Below are 24270 nucleotides of genomic sequence, written 5' to 3'. Positions count from 1 at the left end.
ATTAGTGCATACGCGAACCTAACCTCTCATCTACCATCTTGAAGGAGACTATCCTTAGTTTACGACAAGATGGCCTTTCCGACGCTAATTAGCGCAAGATAGCGGTGGCTGTTATAGATAACTCCCCCACCTCCTCCTCATCCTCCCCTACCTCCTCCGCCTCCTCTACCTCCTCCGCCTCCTCTACCGCCTCCTCCTCCTCTGTCAAGGCATAGCTTTATCGAACATGCATCGCGAAGGCAAGAGTGTGCAGCGATAACATCATTGTGCATGATTAGGCTTGACTACATACTACTGTTCAAAACATATTACAAGTGTTGCGAATACAAAATCGCATACTATAGTTCTATGTTGTAGAACACTGCATTGCAAGATCAGAATCAAACACTGTTCAGAAAAATCCCTTTCTTATCATACTTACTACTGTAAGCTGCTCTTTCTACTTTTTTGTCAAGGCATAGCTTTATCGAACAAGTTTAAACATGCATTACTGTAACGACGTCAAGGTAAGAGTGTGCACGTGCTGCAGCGATGACGTCATTGTGCATGTTTAGACTTCTACACACTTACGAAGCTGCTGTTATAAACATATTATGACTAGAATTACATACTATAGATGATGTTCAGAACACCGCATTGCAAGGCTAGAACTAAACACTGTTCAAAAAATTTCTCTTCTCAACATACTTACTAAGCTGCTTCTCTGAGAAGATAACATACTTACGAATCTGCTAAACACCTTCTTTCTTGACGTACAGCCTCTTCTCTTCTGAGTAATAAACAAAACTTACAAGAAGAAGGAGCGGGAGGAGGAGGAGAAGGTAATACCTAATCTAAAATAAAAGAATATGACAATTCTACATTATTTATTTACATCTTGTATGTACAAGTTTTATCATGAATCATTTGTCGTAGTGATGTTTGTGTGCTTCTCTCTTCTCGATGCAATTCTTATATGTACAAGATTTATCTTACAATGTTGGTGTACCTTCTTATATGTACAAGTTTTAGTTGATGCTGTACCCCCATGGAACACTGGTAAGGGAATCGCTATCCCATACATGGTTGCCATCGCAAGGAAGCAATGAGCATTTATTTTGTTCAATCGTATACATATGATGTTTACTTGATTGAATCCTTTTTTCCATACAGAAAGCGGCATTTCTTCAGGTGAGTACATTGCGATATTGTTGAAGGTGTAAACGGCTAACGACGCTTGCACGTACGCCTTTGGCTTTTTTATCGGACTGCGAATTTTGAGTGTCATAGGCATACATTTTTGGTGCTAAACCAATAAACTCAGTCATGATATTCATGTCGCCTTCATCTTTCATAAGCCCTATGACTTTCTTGTTTTGCGACCGAATGTTAAACTGATTACTAGGGGAAAAGGAAGAAGTGTCAAAGTATTGCGAATGATTTCGCATCACATCGTAGACGTCTGCCTTCCGAATATGATAAATGAAACTATCTGTATCCATATACAAAAGTGTAAGGTCAGAAAACTGTTGCTTTGCAAATCCATAATGAAAATCATACATTTTTAATTTTGAAAAATCAAGTATAGCCATTCCCAAATAAATTGGCTCGGCACTGTTTTTTTATTTCAACAGAAATAAGGTCACGATCAATAACATGATAGGCTTTGAAATTTGGTTTTGAGATGTACTTGCGCGCGCCAAATCGCCCATCCCATTGATTAATTAAATGAATGTCGCGATGTCTGCGTACATTTTCCATGCTTTGCCATAGATCGAGTTATTCATCAGTTTGAAAAACGTACTCTCAAATGTTGTTGTAGCACGTTGACGATGTTCAGTATTCAAATCTGTGTACGTTTTAAGCTATGGTTCCGGCTTAAACGCAACGATACGATGAATACACTCTAACTGTAAGCCGTATTCGAGACATTGAACAAGACATTGGATGTGAATGACATAGGGCTTTTTTGAAAAAGGAATGGCTAGCAGTTTAGTGTGTTTCGAGGTATCGTTAGGTGGAATCATTTTTTCAACGCAAAAAGAAAGGTCAGAATGTGAATCGTACAGGTCAGAAGGGTATGCAAGAGAAGCTTCCTGCACGTAGCAGCGATGAGGATCTTTAGCAGCCTCAAAAATATCAAAATGTTGAATTTAACTTTCTGTTAGCCATACAAAATCTTCACACGGTAATGGCTGTGACATGGCCCACCCATACAGATTATTCACATCGAAATACATCAGATAAGAATCTTCTTTCTCTGAATTATAGTTGTCGAGGTAAGGATTGTTCGCGATGGCATACCTGTTGACCAGCGAAACGAGTCCGCCGCGAATGCCGCATTCTAAAGCTAAAGCATGTCGACATCCGTTAGAAAATCAAGTCGAACACCGGTACACTTGAGCATCGCATCCCATGACAGACCAGGTGTTGTGTAGTAATAGCAAGGGTCTATTCCGTAAATAGATAAACACATTTTACGAAACTTCTCAAACACATCACAGAGTAAAAGTGTATCTACCTTCAAATTCAAGTCAACATATTCACCTAAGGTCTGTAGCTGAAACATTGACCACACCTGGCAGGCATGCAAATAGTCTTCATCAGAAATAGATACCGAATGCTTATCGTATGACGATGAGCTGAGTGACGGCGTGGTACATTTACTTAACACACTTGTAAATACAGACTGAGTAGGTAATTTTGTTTCTTCTAATGTTTGAAAGCTCTGAATATAGTCATAGGGCAGAACCCTTTTCCTTATACAAAGTTTAAATTGTTCGGGATCTGGAAAATACTCACGAATGTACTTCAAGTCGTCGCTGGAAAGCCCATTTACAAGTGTATCAAGTGAAAAGTTCATAAATTTGTAGGAATCTAGAAAGCGAATGCTAATATCGCCTACACGATAATTGAATGAAATAAACCGTTCATGATTTTGGGCAATCACAGTGAACTTTGCACAATTTAATTGCGCAAATCCACGAATGATATAGTGACTGTTGTAACCTGACAAGTTAAGGGAAAAGCATGGAATAAATTTAGGTACACGATATAAAAGATTGCACGAATCATGTGCAGGTCCACGATATTTCCCGGTAAAGTGACAGTGGTCTCTAACCTTAATCTGTGGTGAAATCATCGGCTGTTTACAGATGTGACATTCATCAGTTTCATCATGCATGATCATTTAATCTAGCGTCATTTGAATGGGCACTGGTTGCGAAATAAGCGTATGAACGCGTTCCGCTAACTGTTCTAGTTCTTTTAACAGCCATGCGGTGCAGTTTTCGCCTCGATACATCTTAAAAAAGGGATAGAAATGCATCGTACGAACAAACGACTTTGTAAGCTACTGAAAACGGAGTGTGCTTTTGCGCATAATCCGTGTAAGGTTAGCTCATGTCGGGTTGACAACGTTGAAAAGGAACAGTAAAACATTCAAAATCCGCATACACTGTGAAGGGAACAGGTTCCTGTCGATAACAATTCTCAAAGTTCATTTCTGCATTTTCCGTGGTTGGGAGAACAAGTTTTACGGCAGGATGTGTTGTACAATCTTTTACATGTGTGGCTAACAAGCTATCTGTCGTAAAGTACTGCAATCGTCGCTCACAAATAAATTTTTCCCATGGTGTATTGAAAGTTGAGAGTTTAACAGACGGGAAAGATTAGATATTAAGCAGTAGTGGCTTGTAATTTCATTGTAAACGTATAAACGATTAAGATGATGTTGTTTGGGTGGAGAAGCGGAGTAAATTGGCCCTACAATACGGTCTCCGTCGACACCGTATATAGAAAAAGAAAAATTGGGATTTTTTTTTCAAACGTAGAAATGTTTGCTAAATCCATAGGAAAAGAAACACCTTCAAAATTTAATGACTGGTGTAACTCGATAAACATGTCCTTATACCAAGAAGTTCTTGAATAATTACATGTTGCTGGTTTCAACGCCGTGGCGATGCACCTTAGAAAGCAATAGTCATCGTTATTTTGAATATTGATGACTGCTTTCATATCCACAATCGCTGGAGGGAGTTGAATGTCTCGCCTACCTGAATTGAAGGGGTCGAATTTGCACACATTAATTTGAAGATGCAAAATACTTTCAAGTGCCTTATTACTCGCTCCTTCTTCAAACTTTTGAAATTTATCTAGCAGTGTGTCAACGATGTGTTTGCGAAACCATTCCGAAATATTGTCTGAACATAAGAGTTTCGCCATTTTAGAAGAAATGTAAAATGTTTCATGAATTTCCTGATTATCTTCAAAAATAAAGAAGGAACATGCAAGACTAGCGTTAAGTTTAAGCGCCGCATGCATAGACAGCAAAGAAGTGACTTTTTCTTCGAAAACATTATAGCAAAAGAGTAAGAAAGAGTTTGGATCTAAAATATCTGATGCATTTCGTATAATGCCGCTTAGAATACGCGATGAAAAACATGTATGTATAGTTTCCCAATTCATAGTCATAGTTACGCACCAACAAAACTAATAACGCAAGATTTAGTTAGCACACTGAGTAGAAGTCGTCACAGGCACGAAAAATTCTTTCCCGAAATTTTTAAATCGCTAAAGATTGCTGAGCCGTCTGGTTAATCCGTTCGGTTTTTCTACAGAAAAGCGGAATACTATTTCTTAGATTTTAAAAAACCATGTAAACATATAAAGTCGATAAAAAAAGATCGAAACATACATTAAAATGTACACGTTGCAGACTGCAAACTGTTACTCGGATGAATAGCGATAATTCTTAAAATGTGCACGTTCAAGCCTTTTAAACTGTAACTCGAATAAATGTCGACGATAATTCTTGATGTACCTAGAAAAGAACAAAAATATATGAATGTAGCGTTAGCACTTGCATCGCACATACTGATAGGAAAGGGCAAGTCGGTTTGTCAATAGCTAGCCTGTTATAAATATCGTCTAACTGCCTGAAAGTAGCGTTAGCACATACTTACGTTTGCACACACAGCACTTACATCGCACATAGTGATGATAGGGTAGGAAAGGAAAAGTTGGTTTGTTAACAGCTAACCTGTTATAAATATCGTCTAACTGAAGGTAGCGTTAGCACATTCCCATGTTTACATACACAGCATTTGCATCGCACATAGTGATGATAGGATATGAAAGGGTAAGTTGGTTTGTTAACAACTAGCCTAGCTATCTTTACAAACATGCAACACGTAGATCTTTAATACCTAACGTAGAAGCACTTGCATCGCACATAGTGATGATAGGTTATGGAAGGGCTACAAAAGTTACTTGGTTTTTAACAGCTAGCCTAGCCCTCTTAACTGAGTTAAATCGAAGATCTTTATTGCCTAGTGTAGAAGCACTTGCATCGCACATAGTGATGATAGGATATGCAAGGATAAGTCGGTTTGTTAACAGCTAGCCTAGCTATCTTTACAAACATGCAACTCGAAGATTTTTATTACCTAGTGTAGAAGTACTTGCATCGCACATAGTGATGATAGGATATGAAAGGGTAAGTTGTTTGTTAACAGCTACCCAACTATCTTTACAAACATGCAACTCGAAGATATTTATTGCCTAGCGTAGAAGCACTTGCATCGCACATAGTGATGATAGGATATGAAAGGGTAAGTCGTTTTGTTAACAGCTAGCCTAGCTATCTTTACAAACATGCAACACGAAGATTTTTATTACCTAGCGTAGAAGTACTTGCGTCACACATTGTGATGATGGGATAGGAAATGGCTACAAAAGTTACTTGGTTTGTTAACAGCTAACCTGTTATAAATATCGCCTAACTCTCTGAAAGTAGCGTTAGCACATTGTTATGTTTACACACAAAGGACTTGCCTCATACATAGTGATGATGGGATATGAAAGGGCAAGTCGGTTCGTTAACAGCTAGCCTAGCTATCTTTAAAAACATGCAACACGAAGATGTTTATTGCCTAGCTTAGAAGCACTTGCGTGACACATTCTGATGATAGGATAGGAAAGGGTAAGTTGGTTTGTTAACAGCTAGCCTAGCAATCTTTACCGAGTTAAGAAACATGACAGCCAACCTGTTATAAATATAGTCTAATTGTCTGAAAGTAGCGTTAGCACATTCTTATGTTTACATACACAGCACTTGTATCACACATAGTGATGATAGGATATGAAAGGACAAGTCGGTTCGCTAACAGCTAGTCTAGCTATCTTTACACAGATCTTTATTGCCTAGCGTAGAAGTTGCTTTCGAACAAAAATACAAACACTAACCGACAGTTTAGGCTTACTTTAACTTGAAGGCAGCAAACTGAAGAATGGTTACTGGAATAATATTCACAGCAGACGGTGATTTTCTAAAACAAAGAAAAAAGACATCGTAAATAATAATAATAATTGTTCCGAGGTATCTGTGGAACAGCAGAAGTGAAAGAAGGTGCTGGGATGAACAGGTCTCAACTTACGAAATTAAAGTTAATTTAAAATTCAACAAGGTTATATTTCCTTTTCGAGATCAAGAAATAACAAGTACAACAGGAACTTAGTTATATAGCAACAAAATAAGAATGTACAATTACAGTTTATTAATGTATTTTGGACTTCGAGTTCCAGAAACACAATCCCTGAGCAATGAGCCCAACTTTACTTATACACAAGGTTTAAAAAAGGGGCAGAAAACCCCAACCATGCCCAGCAGCACTCGCTCCCTATTACTCAGTAAAGCCTGCTCGAGGCACACAGAAACCAAATTTAAGAAAGAGCAACCCGCTCTCAAAGTTCAGGCCTATCAAAGGCCACACCAAACTCCACCTTCAAGCTGTCCTCCAAGCACATGAAAACAGGGGTAAAAATACCCAACCTACTGAGGCCTATTCAATAAAGAAACAGGACAATTACATGGCCCCCAAAATACCAACTTGAGAGGAGGCGTAACTGCACTCCTAATACACTTCTTTAAAACCTATTTGGCACTAGGCCACTTATGCAAGGGCTAATCCCATACTACGGAGGTGACACGATTGAAAAATGTTATGACATTACGAGTAGAAGGAAAACTGTTATAAAAATGTAGTCACCTCAAAACAAAATGAATGGGAGCTCGAGAGGGTTAGGCACTCTCTATCCCAATTTGTAGTTAAAGAAACAGAATTTATACCAAGTGTCTTTTACATTTTAAATATAGATTACATGAGGAAAGTTTCGAACCCGCCCCGAGGGTTAAACTGCTGAGCTAGCAAGAAAATAAGTTATAAAACGGCCATTACCTGATGGTTGAACTGCCGTCTGAAGAAAGGGGCACTTCCCGCCCCCTGCTATATAATCACACTAGGAAAGATGTTACTGAAGTGGCCAGGAGACAAGAAAATCAGCAGTTTATATATCCTCGCGGAAAATTCGAGACGTTTCAAGAATGAGAACTCACACCCCCCTCAACTTTATTGGATAGGGTCAAGCAACATATCCATATCGGAGAAGGCACACATTATTGGTTAAAAATTAATTAAAGAAATTCGGGATTGGCTAAATTCAAAACAAGCGGAAAGAGAAGGGTTATACTGCCAACCCAAAAATGACTGAAAGAAATTTAACAAAGAACAAACGTATGAACACAAAATTTCTCAAAAAAACAGTTCCTTCACTTCGCACCAGGGTGCACAATTGTAGTTCTTCAGTAGTGCCCTCTAGAAGAGAATGTTCACAATTCTCACTACAGAGAAAACAAATATAAATCGGAAAAGACACAGTTCAGAACTCTTCAAAATTTACAATAGTGACATCTTCTGAGAAACTTTAGAATTAACATGGTGGTTAAAGTTCAAGCTTCCTCCAGTAGAGGAGTTTCAACTGGCGCAATGTTTGAATTAGCGGCGCGGAGGTGTACCGCCCGGTACATACCTCCCCTCCAAAAGACCCTCCAAGGGGTAACACAGAAGAACACCAGATTTTGTTTTAAAACAAGGTCCAAGTTATGATGTTGATATAGAAATTAATTGCAGGAGGATTTACAAACAAGTTTCTTAAATTGGTTGGATCCAGTTTCAAAATTGTTTGTAGTAACTTTGATGTAATGTCTTTATGCTTGTAGTAGTTGAATTCAGAAGGAAAACTTTTAATTCTTGAAAGAAAAAAATTTTAAGGTCACCAAATATAGCAATTGAATTCCAAAAATGTAGTAATTGTTGATATGAAATGTCCATGTGGCTGATTAAGTACATTAAATGTTGATTAAGTTTGACGGCCAGACCAGTCGCCGCTGCTTGTGTCCAGAGGAGGCCGCTCGGACCCCTCAAGTACCCTGAGATACCGCTCGCCCGCACCATGAGAGGGGTAGTGGTGATGAAGCACGCCGCACACGCGGCGAATGTTTACAGACCGCGGGCAAGAAGCAGGTGGTGCGCCGCACATCAGCTTTGGCCGGAAGGAGGGCTCCGGCTCGCCGTACACTGGTTGTCGTCACTGAAGTAGATCGGGCCCGTGCTCTACTACAGGAGAGGCACGGCGCCGCGCGGCTGCGGGGGCACTGAAACATTAAGATCTCGGCGGCAGAATTTGTTGGACCATAATGATTTTCAGGTACAGTACTTGTGGAGGAGCTGAGGGGCCAGCGGCGTGGAAATATTTATTTCATTTTAAATAGCCACTGTGTGTTGTTGAGCAGGAGACGGAAGCGTGGTAATGGCCATGGCAAGGACAGGATAGCAGTTTAGCTTGTCGGGGCAGGTTGTACAATGAACATTAGGAAACAAAGAACATAATTCCAAGGGCAGAAGGCCTCAAACTGAAACCAAAATATAACCTTCAGATTTCTTTCCAAATGGAAAAAAATAAAAATGAGCTAAGTTAGTGCGGAAATTACACAGGTTTCACCTGGGACAGGTGAACCCTAAATATCCTCTCGGTGGCTGGATTGCTTAATAACAACGTAACCGGCGTAAGAAAATCTAGGATTATGCACGGCCTATGAAATCTGGGGCAAGCTTGCCCGCGGGAACAAAATTTTTGACCATCACCTGGTCACCTACCTTCAAATTGGTGGGTCTCTGTCCACGATCATATCTTTCCCTAACCTTTTCATGAGACACTTTAAGATTGGCTTTAGCCTTCTTCCAAAGATCTTTAATATTATCTGGATCTATTGTATCAGGTAGAATATCACTAAGAGACCAAAGGTTAGAGAGCGGCGTGTTGGGAACAAATTTGAACATCAAGGAAGCTGGAGTAAACTTATGAGATTCATGAACCGCCGAATTCAAAGCAAAAGCTAACCAATGCAAGGACGTGTCCCACCTAGAATGATCGTCGTGATGATAGGCAATAAGGGCCGACCTCAGATTACGATTGACCAGTTCAGCTAGAGATGGTTGAGGATAATATGCCGAAGTAGTCACATGAGATATGGACAGATCAAAACAGAATTTACGAAAGAGATTGGATGTGAAAGCTTTAGCATTATCTGACACAATATATTGACACGGACCAAAAGAAGCAAAAATGGAATTTAAACAAGAAATGGTGGACTGAGCGGTAGCCAGCTTAGTCGGGAATAACCCAGAAAATCTAGTAAAACCATCTACACATACAAGGATGTACTTGTTGGCGTTCCCCTTTGACTGGGGGAAGGGTCCTACGTAATCGATGTAGAGACGTTCCATTGGGCGTGATGCTTGCTGAGAAGACAATAGACCTACCTTGGTGGACATAGTGGGTTTACTAAGCCAACATGATTTACAAGATTTTACCAATTCACAGATTTCTCCGTCCATACCCTTCCAGATGAACATTTCACGAATCTATTAACGGGTTTTGAAGATGCCTAAATGCCCCCCTAATGGGGTCTCATGATAATACTTGAATATCATTGGTACAAGAACAGGTGGAACTACCACTTTCATTTTTTGATCATGCCTCGATGGGCAACATAAAACACCATTCCTCAATACATAAGGGACGACATGTTCCCCAGAAGAAAGGGTTTCCATGATCGAAGACAGCGTCGGATCTTCACGTTGATATTTTTCAATATCCCTAAACAACATGGGAGCATCAGTCAGAATGGCATAAACCTCGGGTCGTATGGACTCGGGAGGTGACTAACTATCGACCAGTTCATGGGTCTCTACATCATTGGAAAACATACGGCTTAGTCCGTCTGCCACAACATTTTCAGTGCTTCTGATATGCCTAACATGAAATTGGAAGGCAGAAATTCGGATGGCCCACCGGGCTATACGACCAGTACGACGCGGCCTACCTAAGACCCAGCTTAGGGCTTGGTTATCAGTTTCCAAGTCGAACTTGAAGTGTTCCAGATAGAGAGGGAACTTTTCTAAAGCAAATAAGACTGCCAAACCTTCGAGCTCATAGATGGAATATTTGGCTTCTTGAGCCGATAGAGTCCTAGATGCATAGGCGATGGGTCGCCTCCCTAGTTCAGTCTCCTGAAGAAGGACTGCGGCTACTGCCGACGACGACGCGTCGGTTTGGACGATGAATTTCTTGGAGAAATCGGGCATGGCCAGAACAGGGGCGTTACACAGAGCTAATTTGAGATCTTCAAAAGCGGCTTGTTGAGAAGGTCCCCACTCAAATTTGACGCCTTTCCTACGAAGTAAGTTCAAGGGCGCCGCTCTATTGGCGAAATTTGGAATAAATTTCCTGAAGAAATTCACAATACCAATGAACCTAGCAATACCTTTGATGTCCTTGGGAGGCTTGAAATCACGGATGGCCTGTGTTCTAGAATGATCGACTGCAACACCGTCAGGCGACACAATATGCCCTAGGAATGACATGGAGGGCTTAGCGAAGGCAACCTTGGACAACTTCACAGTTAACCCAGCCTTACGGAGGCGACTGTGGACTTCTCGCAGATGATCTAGGTGTTCTTCGAAAGTCTCCGAAAATACGACATCATCAAGATAGTGGTACAAGTACTCAAACTTGATGTCGGAGAAGACCCTGTCTAGCAGTCTAGTGAGCACAGCTGCTCCCGTGGGGAGCCCGAAAGGCACGCGGTTGTATTCATACAAATTCCAATCCGTGGCAAACGCTGTAAGATGTTTAGATTCTTCAGCCAGAGGAATTTGATTATAGGCCTGATTCAGATCCAATATGGTAAAGAACTTAGCCTTCCGAAACCATGAAAAACAAGAGTAAAGAAATGGAAGGGGCACAGATTGTAACACCACCTTCCGATTGAGAGCCCTATAATCAATCACAGGCCTGAAGCCACCTTGGGGTTTCGGGACTAGAAAAATAGGCGAAGAATACGCCGACTTAGAGGGCCGAATAATACCGTCCTTCAGCATCTGATCGATGATCACTTTCAGCGCCTTCATTTTAGTTGGAGATAGCCTATAAGGTGGAAAACGGACAGGAATCGAATCCGTAACCTCAATCTTGTATTCGATCAGGTCAGTAACACCAAGAGTATCAGAGAACACCTCTGGAAACGACTGACACAACTTACGAATACTGTCAGCCTGCTCCTCAGGTAGATGTCTAAGATCTTACAACATCTCATCCTGGGTAGGCGAAATAGATGAACATGATACAGAACTACACTTAAGTAAAGGGATTTTGCAGTTAGAATCAAATGGGAATGTGCACGACTTGCTCTGAAGATCGAGCACTAGACCAGTATGGGACAGGAAGTCGGCTCCCAATATAACGGGGCACGACAAGTGCTTTGCCACAAACAATTTAACTTTCCAAGTAAATTTAGAAATGCGAATTTTGGCATTAAAGGAGCCTAAAATTTCTAAAGGAGAAGAATTAGCCGAAACATATTGAACCAAAGACGAACAAAAATCAGGAAATTTGCAAACCGTTTTCAATTTAGAGTACCGTTCAGCCGAAATAATAGAACAAACACTGCCAGAATCTAATAGAGCCGTTACAGGCTCATTATTCAATTCAATCTTTAGAAATGGAACAGGTGCGGGGGTATCCGCCGCAATCCTAAGACATTCTTTAGGGCCTTCAAAAGATACATTTGAAGACTGAGTTTTCCCTGAAATTTCGACATGTTTACTTGGGGCTGAGCCTCGGGGAGAGTGGGTTGACTCAGCCGAAGCCACTAGTCACTTTTGATTTTTGTTGGAAGTTGCACCAGAAGTTGAGCAGGAGGGGCTGCTGTTAGCATTAGGGCAATTCTTGGCGATATGGGAAAACGCGCCGCATTTAAAACAACCTTGAGACGACCCTGCTCCATTCCTTGTCCTACTAGCTTTAATTAAAGGACACTTATCCCGAAGATGGTCGGGCGACCCACAAGCATAACATTTACGGGCAGTGACGGTTCGGCGAGGTGGTTGCCGAAAATTACTAGAGTATGGAGGGGGTTCTTTCGCGACACGCAAGGTATCGGCGTATCTAACTCCTTCGGCTGAGAGAGCCATGGCCTCTAACTCAACGAAAGTTTGCGGACGCGCCGCAAAACACAAGTATGATCTGTACGATGGGGAAATGCCTTCCACAATGGCTTGTACAATTTGATCTTCGGGAAAATGAAGGGCAAATTCCCTAGTATAAAACTTAATATCTTGGATGAAGTGTGCCAAATTTTCATCCAGTCGCTGCACTCTATAACTCTACTTCTGAATCAGAAATGACCTAGCTCGAGCTGGAATAAAATTTGCAAGAAGGTGTGCATGAAAGTCTTCAGTCGATGACTGTTCAGCTATTGCCCTAACAATTTTGTCCGAGAGGACACCTATGGCATACGGATATATAATTTGAAGAATTTACGAAGCAGAGAAGGAGAACACTAGAGCATGATCTTGAAACTCAACTAAAAACCTTAAGAAAGAAATTACGTCACTGGTAGAGTTAACAGAAAACTTCGAAATACCTCTGAGCAACATTGCTAAAGGATGGGGCAAACTGCTGAAACCCGGAGACGTAGTAGGAAGGGCCTAAGTGGCGGAGAAGCAGATTCGGAAGGAGCATTATTTAACACGAAGGGTGGAATGGACTTGCGACGATCGGACATCGTTTCTGATGGGGCAGATGTACGTTGGGTAGTCGCCTCAGTACTACTTCCTTCCTCTTTAGAGGAATCCTCCTCACTAACAATATTTACTACCATAGGTTGGTCGTCTTTAGGGATGGCAGGTCCAGATAACATCTGACTAACTTTACTAGACATTTGGGACAAGTTTTCGGCAAGGGCGCTAGCTTCCTTACCCTGAACGTCATTTAACTTCAGAGACAATAGATCACATACCCTATTATAAAAGTGGTACAACCTAGCCTGTACTCTTTTGAGTTGATTAGGTGATGGATCACTTACTTCAAAAAACTAACTACAGATGCTAGCTCAGTAGTATTGTCATTGATCGTGGAGAGAGCATCGTCAATCTCTTTTTCTCCCAAAGTCGGGACGGTAATAGGTAAATCAAGGGAATCCTTTAGCTTATTGGAGTCGAGTGCAACCGTGCCTCCAGATTGAACGTTTCTGAGAGATATTTCATAAATTAATTCCTCTTTACGCAAATAGAAAGGATGAAGAACCTCGCGAGGGCCGGACATGATGACAAAATTTTTTGAAGAAAAAAATTTCCAGCGACTGAGAAAATTGTTAGAGTTCGAATCAAAAACAATGTTTAGCCGTCACAAGGAGCTAAATTGAGACCCATTCAACCACGCTCTGCTACCACTTGTTCCGAGGTATCTGTGGAACAGCAGAGGTGAAAGAAGGTGCTGGGATGAACAGGTCTCAACTTACGAAATTAAAGTTAATTTAAAATTCAACAAGGTTATATTTCCTTTTCGAGATCAAGAAATAACAAGTACAACAGGAACTTAGTTATATAGCAACAAAATAAGAATGTACAATTACAGTTTATTAATGTATTTTGGGCTTCGAATTCCAGAAACACAATCCCTGAGCAATGAGCCCAACTTTACTTTTACACAAGGTTTAACAAAGGGGCAGAAAACCGCAATCATGCCCAGGAGCACTCGCTCCCTATTACTCAGTAAAGCCTGCTCGAGGCACACAGATACCAAATTTAAGAAAGAGCAACCCGCTCTCAAAGTTCAAGCCTATCAAAGGCCACACCAAACTCCACCTTCAAGCTGTCCTCCAAGCACATGAAAACAGGGGTAAAAATACCCAACCTACTGAGGCCTATTCAATAAAGAAACAGGACAATTACATGGCCCCCAAAATACCAACTTGAGAGGAGGCGTAACTGCACTCCTAATACACTTCTTTAAAACCTATTTGGCACTAGGCCCCTTATGCAAGGGCTAATCCCATACTACGGAGGTGACATGATTGAAAAATGTTATGACATTACGAGTAGAAGGGAAACTGTTATAAAAATGTAGTCTCCTCAAAACAAAATGAATGGGAGCTCGAGGGGGTTATGCACTCTCTATCCCAATTTGTAGTTAAAGAAACCGAATTTATACCAAGTGTCTTTTACATTTTAAATATAGGTTACATGAGGAAAGTTTCGAACCCGCCCCGAGGGTTAAACTGCTGAGCTAGCAAGAAAATAAGTTATAAAACGGCCATTACCTGATGGTTGAACTGCCGTCTGAAGAAAGGGGCGCTTCCCGCCCCCTGCTATATAATCACACTAGGAAAGATGTTACTGAAGTGGCCAGGAGACAAGAAAATCAGCAGTTTATATATCCTCGCGGAAAATTCGAGACGTTTCAAGAATGAGAACCCACACCCCCCTCAACTTTATTGGATAGGGTCAAGCAACATATCCATATCGGAGAAGGCACACATTATTGGTTAAAAATTAATTAAAGAAATTCGGGATTGGCTAAATTCAAAACAAGCGGAAAGAGAAGGGTTATACTGCCAACCCAAAAATGACTGAAAGAAATTTAACAAAGAACAAACTTATGAACAAAAAATTTCTCAAAAAAACAGTTCCTTCACTTCGCACCAGGGTGCACAATTGTAGTTCTTCAGTAGTACCCTCTAGAAGAGAATGTTCACACTTCTCACTACAGAGAAAACAAATATAAATCGGAAAAGACACAGTTCAGAACTCTTCAAAATTTACAATAGTGACATCTTCTGAGAAACTTTAGAATTAACATGGTGGTTAAAGTTCAGGCTTCCTCCTGTAGAGGAGTTTCAACTGGCGCAATGTTTGAATTAGCGGCGCGGAGGTGTACCGCCCGGTACAATAATAATAATAATAATAATAATAATAATAATAATAATAATAATAATAATAATAATAATAATAATAATAATAATAATAATAATAATAATAGTAATAATCAAAGAATTAATCTTACCTTTTGTTTTACACTAGACGGTAGGGGATAAAGTAGAGGAATTGTATATGCACACACACTTAACACACACGGAGAACTGCGTGCGCTTCGCACAGTCTTGTTACTAGGCGGGCTATGCAATCTGCAGACGTGCGCACTACAGTTGTAACGTCTGCACTACAGTTGTAACAAAAAGTTTATGCACCAAGAGTTCTCTGTAAATTTACCGAGTACCTTTAGACTGAGACAGAATTGAACCTGCTGTTTTCGGAGACGCCGAGGTGCCAGAATTCAGGAGTTCTGCTAGTAAACGCGGCTGGCGTATTTAAGCACTATCGGACTAAGCCAGGATCGAACCTGCTGTTTTCGAAGACGCCGAGGTGCCCGAATTTAGGAGTACTGCCACCAACACGAGGCTAACGTATTTGAGAACCTCACCAAACTGAGCCAGGATCGAACCTGCTGTTTTCAGAGACGCCTAATTTAGGAGTTCTGCAGGCTGACGTATTATACTAGCGGATCGAACCTGAGGCCAGCGCGCGATCCTCGAATTCTGAACTTAGGAAGCGTAGACGGGGCACTGAGCTGAGCAAAAACTCAACATCTACGGTATCCCCTGCCTGTAGGTAGACGGGGCGCTGAGCTGAATTTTATGTAGAAGCGATCCTCGGGCACTGAGCTAAGCCCACATCTACGGTATCCCCTGCCTAAGCTTAGCGGGGGGCTGAGCTGAGCAAAAAGGGAGGGAGTCATCATCTACGGTATCTCTTGCCTGTAGGTAGATGGGGCGCTGAACTGAGTTTTATGTAGAAGCGATCCTCGGGCACTGAGCTAAGCCCATATCTACTGTAACCCCTGCCTGAGCTTAGCGGGGCGCTAAGCTGAGCAAAAAGAGAGGGAGTCATCATCTACGGTATCCCTTGCCTGTAAGTAGACAGGGGGCGCTGAGCTAAGTTTTATGTAGAAGCGATCCTCGGACACTGAGCTAAGCCTACATCTACGGTATCCCCTGCCTGCGCTTAGCGGGGCGCTGAGCTGAGCAAAAAGAGAGGGAGTGATCATCTACGGTATCCCTTGGCTGTAGGTAGAGAGGGGCGCTGAGCTGAGTTTTAATGTAGAAGCGATCCTCGGGCACTGAGCAAAGCCCACATCTACCGTATCCCCTGCCTGTTAGCGACCTTTGAGCTAGGGTGAGAACAACACGAGACGCCGAGGTGCCGGGATTTAGAAGATCTGTCAGTAAAACGAGGCGGACGTATTTGTGCACCTTCAGACTGTGCCGCGATCGAACCTGTTATGTTAAAAGGCCAGCGCCTCTGAGCTACTCAGCCCGGCTCGAAAACAACACTTTCAAGTCTTTAGAGCTGTGTGTGTAACTTATGGTACAGTTGTCGAGCGAGCGGTTGGTCATTGTACCGTTAGAGAGTTGCTAATGGACCGAGCTCGATAGCTGCGGCCAGTATCGAGTAATCGGGAGGTAGTGGATTCGAGCCCCACTGTCGGCAGCCTGAAGATGGTTTTCCGTGGTTTCCCATTTTCACACCAGGCAAATGCCGGGGCTGTACCTTTATTAAGGCCACGGCCGATTCCTTCCACTTCCTAGACCTTTCCTATCCCATCGTCGCCATAAGACATGTCTGTGTCGGTGCGACGTTAAGCAAAATAGCAAAAAAAAAAAAAAAAAAAGTTGCTAATTCATCGCATTCCTGCGCCCGCGCTGGGCCGACCCTTGCAGCAGCTTCAAGCTCACTCTCGAAAACACACACACACCTATGATATTTCTTGTCAAGGGGGACTTGCGCATCTCTAACCCGGTGTTGGAACATAGCCTACTCCTTATTCGAAATCCGGTGCTGGCACATAGCCAAATTACCGGGGTTCGAACTACACTGTAAATGCTAGGGAGGTGGCTACGACCGCTGCCCTTCCTTCTTAACAATCTGTTTTACGGCCGGATCCCCTCCTTGACACAAGGACCGGATTTTAAATCGCAATTACGGTCGGATGCCCTTCTTAATGCCAAAAGTCTATAGACCGGGGATTTTAAATCGCAAGAATCTGTTTTACGGTCGGTTGCCGTTCCTAACGCCAAAGGTATAAGGGCTGATATTTTAAATCTAAAGAATCTGTTTTGCAGCCGGATGCCCTTCCTGACGCCAAGACCGGGATTTGCAAACAGTGTACGCCTATCACGATCAACAGCGTTATAAAGTAGCGGGATTCAAACTACACGGTTGTCAGCTCTGCTAATTTTACACCAGGTAAACGCTGGGGGCTGCTTCCTTTCTACCTTTCCTGCTCAGCAAGAATCTGTTTTACGGTCGGATGCCCTTCCTGACGCTAGGACCGGGATATTGAATTGCAGCATCCATCATGTGTAGGCGATCAAGGTAATGTATATTTTTGCCATGTCACTTCCGTTTACTGTGCATTTTTGCTGAGATAACATGTCACTTCCGCACACACAGTAGCAGTACTGTTCTCATTTGCCTTTGTAACTTCGAGCAGACTACATGCAAAAAAGTTATAAATTTAATCTTTTTTCCTCTACCCCCTTATGTAAGTATCTTAGGAAATTCATATATCTGTGTGTGTGTGTGTGTGTGTGTGTGTGTGTGTGTGTGTGTGTGTGTGTGTGTGTGTGTGTGTGTAAGTGTTATCTCGCAACATTCTTTGCCGAGTGTTCCAAAGCAAAGAGTGACGTGTATCAGTGTTCTGCTCGATAAGCCGTGTTGCAATTACTAAGCGTGTTAGCTGTGCGGTGAGCGAGTTGGCTACACAGTGTGGTTTTTTATTTTAGCATGATGTGTATCAGTGTTCTGGTCGACAACCCATGTATTTGTAATCACTGAGCGTATTAGCAGTACGGTAAACGAGTTGGCTACGCGGTATGGTTTTCTATTTTCGCACAAAACAAGGCAAATCATTGAAGATGCACTTTTGCTGTATCGTTTACTGAGCGAGTTAGCTACGCGAAATGTTTTTTTTTAATTTTCGCACAAGACAAGGCAAATCATTGAAGATGTACTTATGCTGTATCGTATACTGAGCGAGTTGGGTACGCAATATTGGTTTTTGATTTTTGCATGACGTGTATCAGTGTTCTGCTCGATAATCCGTGTATTTGCTATCACTGAGCGTGTTAGCTGTGTGGTGAGCGAGTTGGGTAGGCGGTATAGTTTTTTTATTTTCGCACAAAACAAGGCAAATCATTAGTCTCCTTCAAGATGGTAGATGAGATGTTAGGTTCGCGAATGCTCTAAATTTTAATGATGATAGCTAACGGAAATTTTTCAAATTAACCGCCACCACATTTCAAAGTTATGTACCTAAATATAGCGGCACGGTGCTCTGTTGAATAAAGATGGTAGCTTGACAATAAAGCACATTGCCCTCCACCACATGTTAAAGGTATGTAGCTAAAGACAGCAGCACGATCCTTTGATGATTAAAGATGGTCACCGCTGCACGTGGAATTGTCCACTACTACGGTGCTCTGTTGATTAAAGATGGCAGCTTGTCAAAAAGCACATAAAATTTCAAATTGCCGCTACCACATTTCAAAGGTATGTAGCTAAAGATAGCAGCGCGGTGCTCTCTTGATTAAATATGGCGGATGACAGCTGTCAAAAAAGCACATGGAATTTAAATTACCCACCATCACATGTCAAAGGTAGTAGCTAAAGAGGGCAGCACTAAGGTTTGCGATGCAAGATGGCGGACGACAGCTGTCAAAAAAGCATGGGGATTTTAAATTACCAGCAGTGCCGTAAAGAGGGCAGCACTAAGGTTAGCGAAGCGAGATGGCGGATGACAGCTGTCAAAAAAACACGTGGCTTTGTTTACCAATTCAAATCTCGCGCTAGTAAGAATTAGTGCCATAAAGAGGGCAACACTGAGGTTTGCGATGCAAGATGGCGGATGACAGCTGTCAAAAAGCACGTGGTTTTGTTTACCAATTCAAATCTCGTGCTAGTAAGGTTTAGTGCCGTAAAGAGGGCAGCACTAAGGTTAGCGATGCGTTGTTGTCCAAGTCAGCTGTCAAAAAGCACGTGGCTGTCAAAAAAGCACGTGGCTTTGTTTGCCAATTCAAATCTCGCGCTAGTGAGGTTTAGTTGGCAGCACTGAGGTTTAGGCCCGTCAAGATAGCAGCAGTGAGGTTAGCGATGCGTTGTTGTTTAAAGATAGCTGTCAAAAAGCACATGGCTGTCAACAAAGCACGTGGCTTTGTTTACGAATTAAATCTCGCGCTAGTGAGGTTTTGTTGGCAGCACTGAGGTTTAGGCCCGTCAAGATGGCAGCAGTGAGGTTAGCGATGCGTTGTTGTCGATGACAGGTGACGAAAAGCACGTGGCTGTCAAAAAAGCACGTGGTTTTGTTGACAAACAAGAGCACGTGGCTTTGTTTACAAACAAGAGCACGTGGTGATGACGTCACGGTCACGTGACCAAGGTCAATGACCTCGGGTTCTGACTCAGCAAAAAAATGCTGACGCCAGTGAATCAGAACGCCCATTGCTCCCCCACTCATTGATTGACAATCTCTTTTTAATACACTCGCAAAAAACAATCTCGATTTTAAGACAAGACAACTCATCAAACAGTCTCTAACAGACACAATTTCTAAGGTCAAATTCGTTGGAGAGATCTTTCAATCTTTTCTCATTAAAACCGGTGTTTGGCACGCTGACGGACTTTCTCCGTTGCTATTCAACACCATTGTTGATAAGGTCATAAAAGAATGGGAAAAATAATTGAAAAGTCGCAGCATCTGGAAACTTGTCATGTTAGGAAGTAATCGGAATAATATAAAAGTTACTTGCTTAGCCTCTGCTGATGATTTGGCAATCCTCTCCGGAGATGCGCAGACAGAAATTCACCAGACTGATATCCTCAAAGAATGTGCTGGTAAAGTTTGTTTACAAATATCCGTCACAAACCCCCATTCGTGGCTACAAAACATATTGAACCACAGATGTTGGTAACAAAATACGGCACAATAAACAAGGTTAATCATTTCAAATATTTAGGTGAAATAATTGAACCTACAGGTACAGAACGAATAGCACAACAATCACGTGAACTCAAAATGCGGAAAGCATGTGGGAATACCGCGAACATCTACAACAAAAATGCATGAGCATTAACACAAAAATTCGACATTACACGACGGTCGTCAATCCTGAAACACTCTATGCCAGTGAGACCTTAAACTTCAATTATAAAGGGATCTCGAAATTATCAAAAAAGCTGAAAGGAAAATCATCCGAAAAATCCTTGGCCCAAAACTTACAAATGAAGGTTATCGTCTACAATCGCACAAGATCACAGAAGAATACCCAAACATGGAAACAGATTGCCAAAAACGACGATTGAAATTTTATGGACACATTACGAGGCTAGATGACAACCGATTAATAAAGAAAATATTGATGTACTCACAAGCATTAAAGACGACAACAGTTTGGATCAAACGAGTCCAAAATGATCTCAGTAACGCCAACATCACACCTACAGATATGGAAGACCGCAAAAATTTCAGACATTAAAGCTGCGTTTACACTAGCGAAACTCCCTCGCGAAAGTCGCTCGGGTGAAACGTACTCGCTTCGAGTGAAATTTCGCACTACCCAAAACAGAGCGCAATTCAGAGCGAAAAATAGCGCAAGTGGGGCGAGCCGCCTTCGAAAAGCCTGAACGCTTCTGTTCTTATTTTGCAGCCAACATGGAAACTTGTTTTGTCCCTCCAGCCGCTGCAGCCGCGTTTTCCATCATATCAATGTCATTTTTGATCAAGAAAGGGAAGAAGAAAAATCGGCGCCCTCGACGATGGTGGAGCAAACAGTTACTCCTTGGAAGAAGCCAATATGGTAACAGCTTTATGAGAGGAATTGTACAGGAACCCATTGATGATACAATTAAGAACTTCGTCCGCATGAGTACCCAAAATTTTGAACAACTCGTTTCACTGATCACTCAAAAAGTTGAAAACAAAGACACAACATTCAGAGAAGCAGTAACAGTGAGAGAAAGGTTGGCTGTCACACTGCGTTTCTTAGCAACTGGTGATTCGTACACAAGTTTGCAGTATTTATTTAAAATATAGAAGTGCACAATATCAAAAATCGTCCCAGAAGTTTGTGATGCGTTGATTGAAACACTTCAGGATTATGTGAAGGTAAGGATAATAATTAATCGCATTTAAAACAGTAAATCGACTAGGTATTATATATGTTTTTTTTTAAAAGTCAAATGAACAAATAGCAGTGCTAATAATTAAAAGTCACTCAATATCAATTCAATTTAGAAATACATTTCGTATCCAAACTGCACCCATTTAAAAATTGCGTTTGATATATTTGTTAATTGTTGTGGATCAATACAAAAAGTGCCTGAAAATGTAAAATAAAGATAAAATAATGGAAGAAAAATAAATCACAAACCAAGTAAAATTAGTCACAAGCGCAATAGCCCATCTAAATATGACGAATCCAAATGTTCAGGGCTTGTGCCTTCTGAATGTGGTGTTGTCTGCCCACTAGTGGAAGTTCTTTACAATGACCCAAGAATGCTTCAAAATAGGTACCGGTAGGTTCAAAAAAGTAATGAAATGACACAATTTTGCATTATAAACCAATAGTAATTGCTTACCTGATTCAGTGACTCTGCTCTTATTTTCTTTCGATCTTTCGCTTCAGTATGATCCCAGTAGCGCTTTCATCTTCTCATTCACTGTAGAGATAGGAAAGTTTAGTTGAGAACTAATTTCCTTCCACGCATCTTCTCTTTTATTGCGATTGAAATAGTTTTTGTTTTTCGGATTCCACATAAAATCTCTATTTTTGTACAGCTCGATGAACTGCAAGCACTGCTTTTGATTCATCCCTCGCGCAACTACGGGGACCACGTTTACACTGAGAGAAATTCGATGAGCGAAACCCTTTGATGCGCGGACAAAAACCGACTGACCTCCGACTCGCAGCGAGGGCCCTCACTCCGCAATTACTCAGGGGTGAGGGAGCGTCTACACTAGACGCAATTCCCTCGCGAAATTATTTCGCGAGGAAATTGCGCTTAGTGTAAACGCAGCTTTAAGACCTACATTCGGAAAGTTGCTTCATATAATGACCCTACCAGATCTAGGGGAAAATGGACTGACGAACGTCGAGCTAAACATAGCGACATGATGAAAGAAATCTGGAAGAACAAGAAAAATAAGAATAACAACTCATAATTTGCTTTATGTGATACTTTATGGGTCGAAACAAACTAAATTAATAAATAGTAATAATAATAATTTTAGGAATACACCCTAAATTTAAATTATATTGTATGGCCATTTGTCCAGATGTCTCGGCCCTGCCATGTCTTCCCCTCTGCTTCCACTGAAGTCAATAATAATAATAATAATAATAATAATAATAATAATAATAATAATAATAATAATAATAATGGCTTTATGTGCCATTAACTACTTTTATGGGCTTCGGAGACGTCGAGGTTCCGGAAATTTTGTCTCGAATGAGTTCTTTTATGTTCCCGTAAATTTTTCGACACGAGACGGACGTATTTGTGCACCTGCAAATACCACTGGACTAAGCCGGGATCGAACCAACTAACTTGTGCTCACAAGGACAGCACTCTACCGTTTGAGTTACTCATCCCAGGTATTATTATTATTATGATTATTATGGAATGTCCAGATACCGGCCAGGTTCTTAATATGGGCCAGACTAGGGAAATACACCGTTTTGTTGGGTATTGTAGTCTGTTACCCTGGAACAGAGAAATTATACAGGGGAAGGTGGTCGCTAACAACCAAGTATGGGGTGAGTCCTACAAGGATCTTCCTTCCTGCTTGTCGGTAAACGAGAGCTCGGTCGCCGTCACACTTTTTCCGTAAGCCAATGAAAATGCCTACTTCGTTGAATGGATAGTCAGATTGAAAAAAGAAAGAAAACAATAAAACTTAACCCCTTTTCAGCCAGCATTGGAAATTCTCTCCTTCAGCTTGTAGACAAGCGGACAAGCGATGTAGCTTGTGATTATATTCAGCCTCACCCTCTAAATTCTGCCTCTTGAATCTTCAAAATATTGGTGCAAATTGCATTTTCAAGTTCAAGTTCGTTTATGGTGCAGGGGTATTTTCTATAGTTTCTTTCTAACTACCCCATACAAGGCGTTAAATCAAGTCAGTGCGCTGACAATAAGCTGTACTAGTTATACTGACCTCCGAAAGCATCAAGCTGTATGTGCTGTAGCCTCGTCTTACTGTATATATCGTATCGACCTTTCCAGCTCAGCAGTTGAGAAGAAAACTTGTTCAGTACTAATTCCTTGCTTCGGTCAAAATTAATGGTGATGTTAAATACAACGTTCCCTACAAACCTTTTAACACAAACAGAGAATCAAACTCGTATCTTAAGGTCATGAATTGCAGTTCCATTAATTATTCTTGGATTCTTACCAGACGAATATCGGTTAAGTATTTTTCGAATATATAAGTTCGGGCAAATAAAACCACGCTTAATAAAAAAACCGCACTAAATCAGGATTTAATTCACACCGTTGACAGACTGATGAAATAATTGCAATAATATTTCCTGGGCCGATGTTCTAGACGTTAGGCCCGTTTAAATAACTAGTACCATCATCAATAATATTTCCTTGCTACTGGATTTCCTGGGCTAAAATGTTTCACTTCTTGACTTTATAAGACTTAATGTTAAGTTTCCTTGCACCCGCCGTGCAGGAGAATATGAACACTCACTTTGCTGAGTCATTTTCCTTACGGAGTTTTGGGGAGATCACTCAAGTCTTTCACAAATATCCTCAATTTTTCATCACCTAAGGCAGTCAGTTGCTTAACTCCTTCTTTGTTTAGCGCTCAACCCAGAGTTTTGAACGTCTTCACAATTTTCTTAATTCCACAACGGAATAACATTCGAGCTCTAGGAGATTGTTCCCTCACATCCAGCAGATTCGTGCTTTAAAATTTTATAGCGTACGAAAACACGCGATTCAACGCTAAATCAAAAGCCACGACAATCTGTAAACCGATCAATTG

Source organism: Anabrus simplex, chromosome 2, assembly GCF_040414725.1.
Source record: "Anabrus simplex isolate iqAnaSimp1 chromosome 2, ASM4041472v1, whole genome shotgun sequence".
NCBI classification, from domain to species: Eukaryota; Metazoa; Arthropoda; class Insecta; order Orthoptera; family Tettigoniidae; genus Anabrus; species Anabrus simplex.
The sequence above is the reverse complement of the archived record's forward strand: the minus strand, read 5'-3'. Positions refer to the sequence as shown.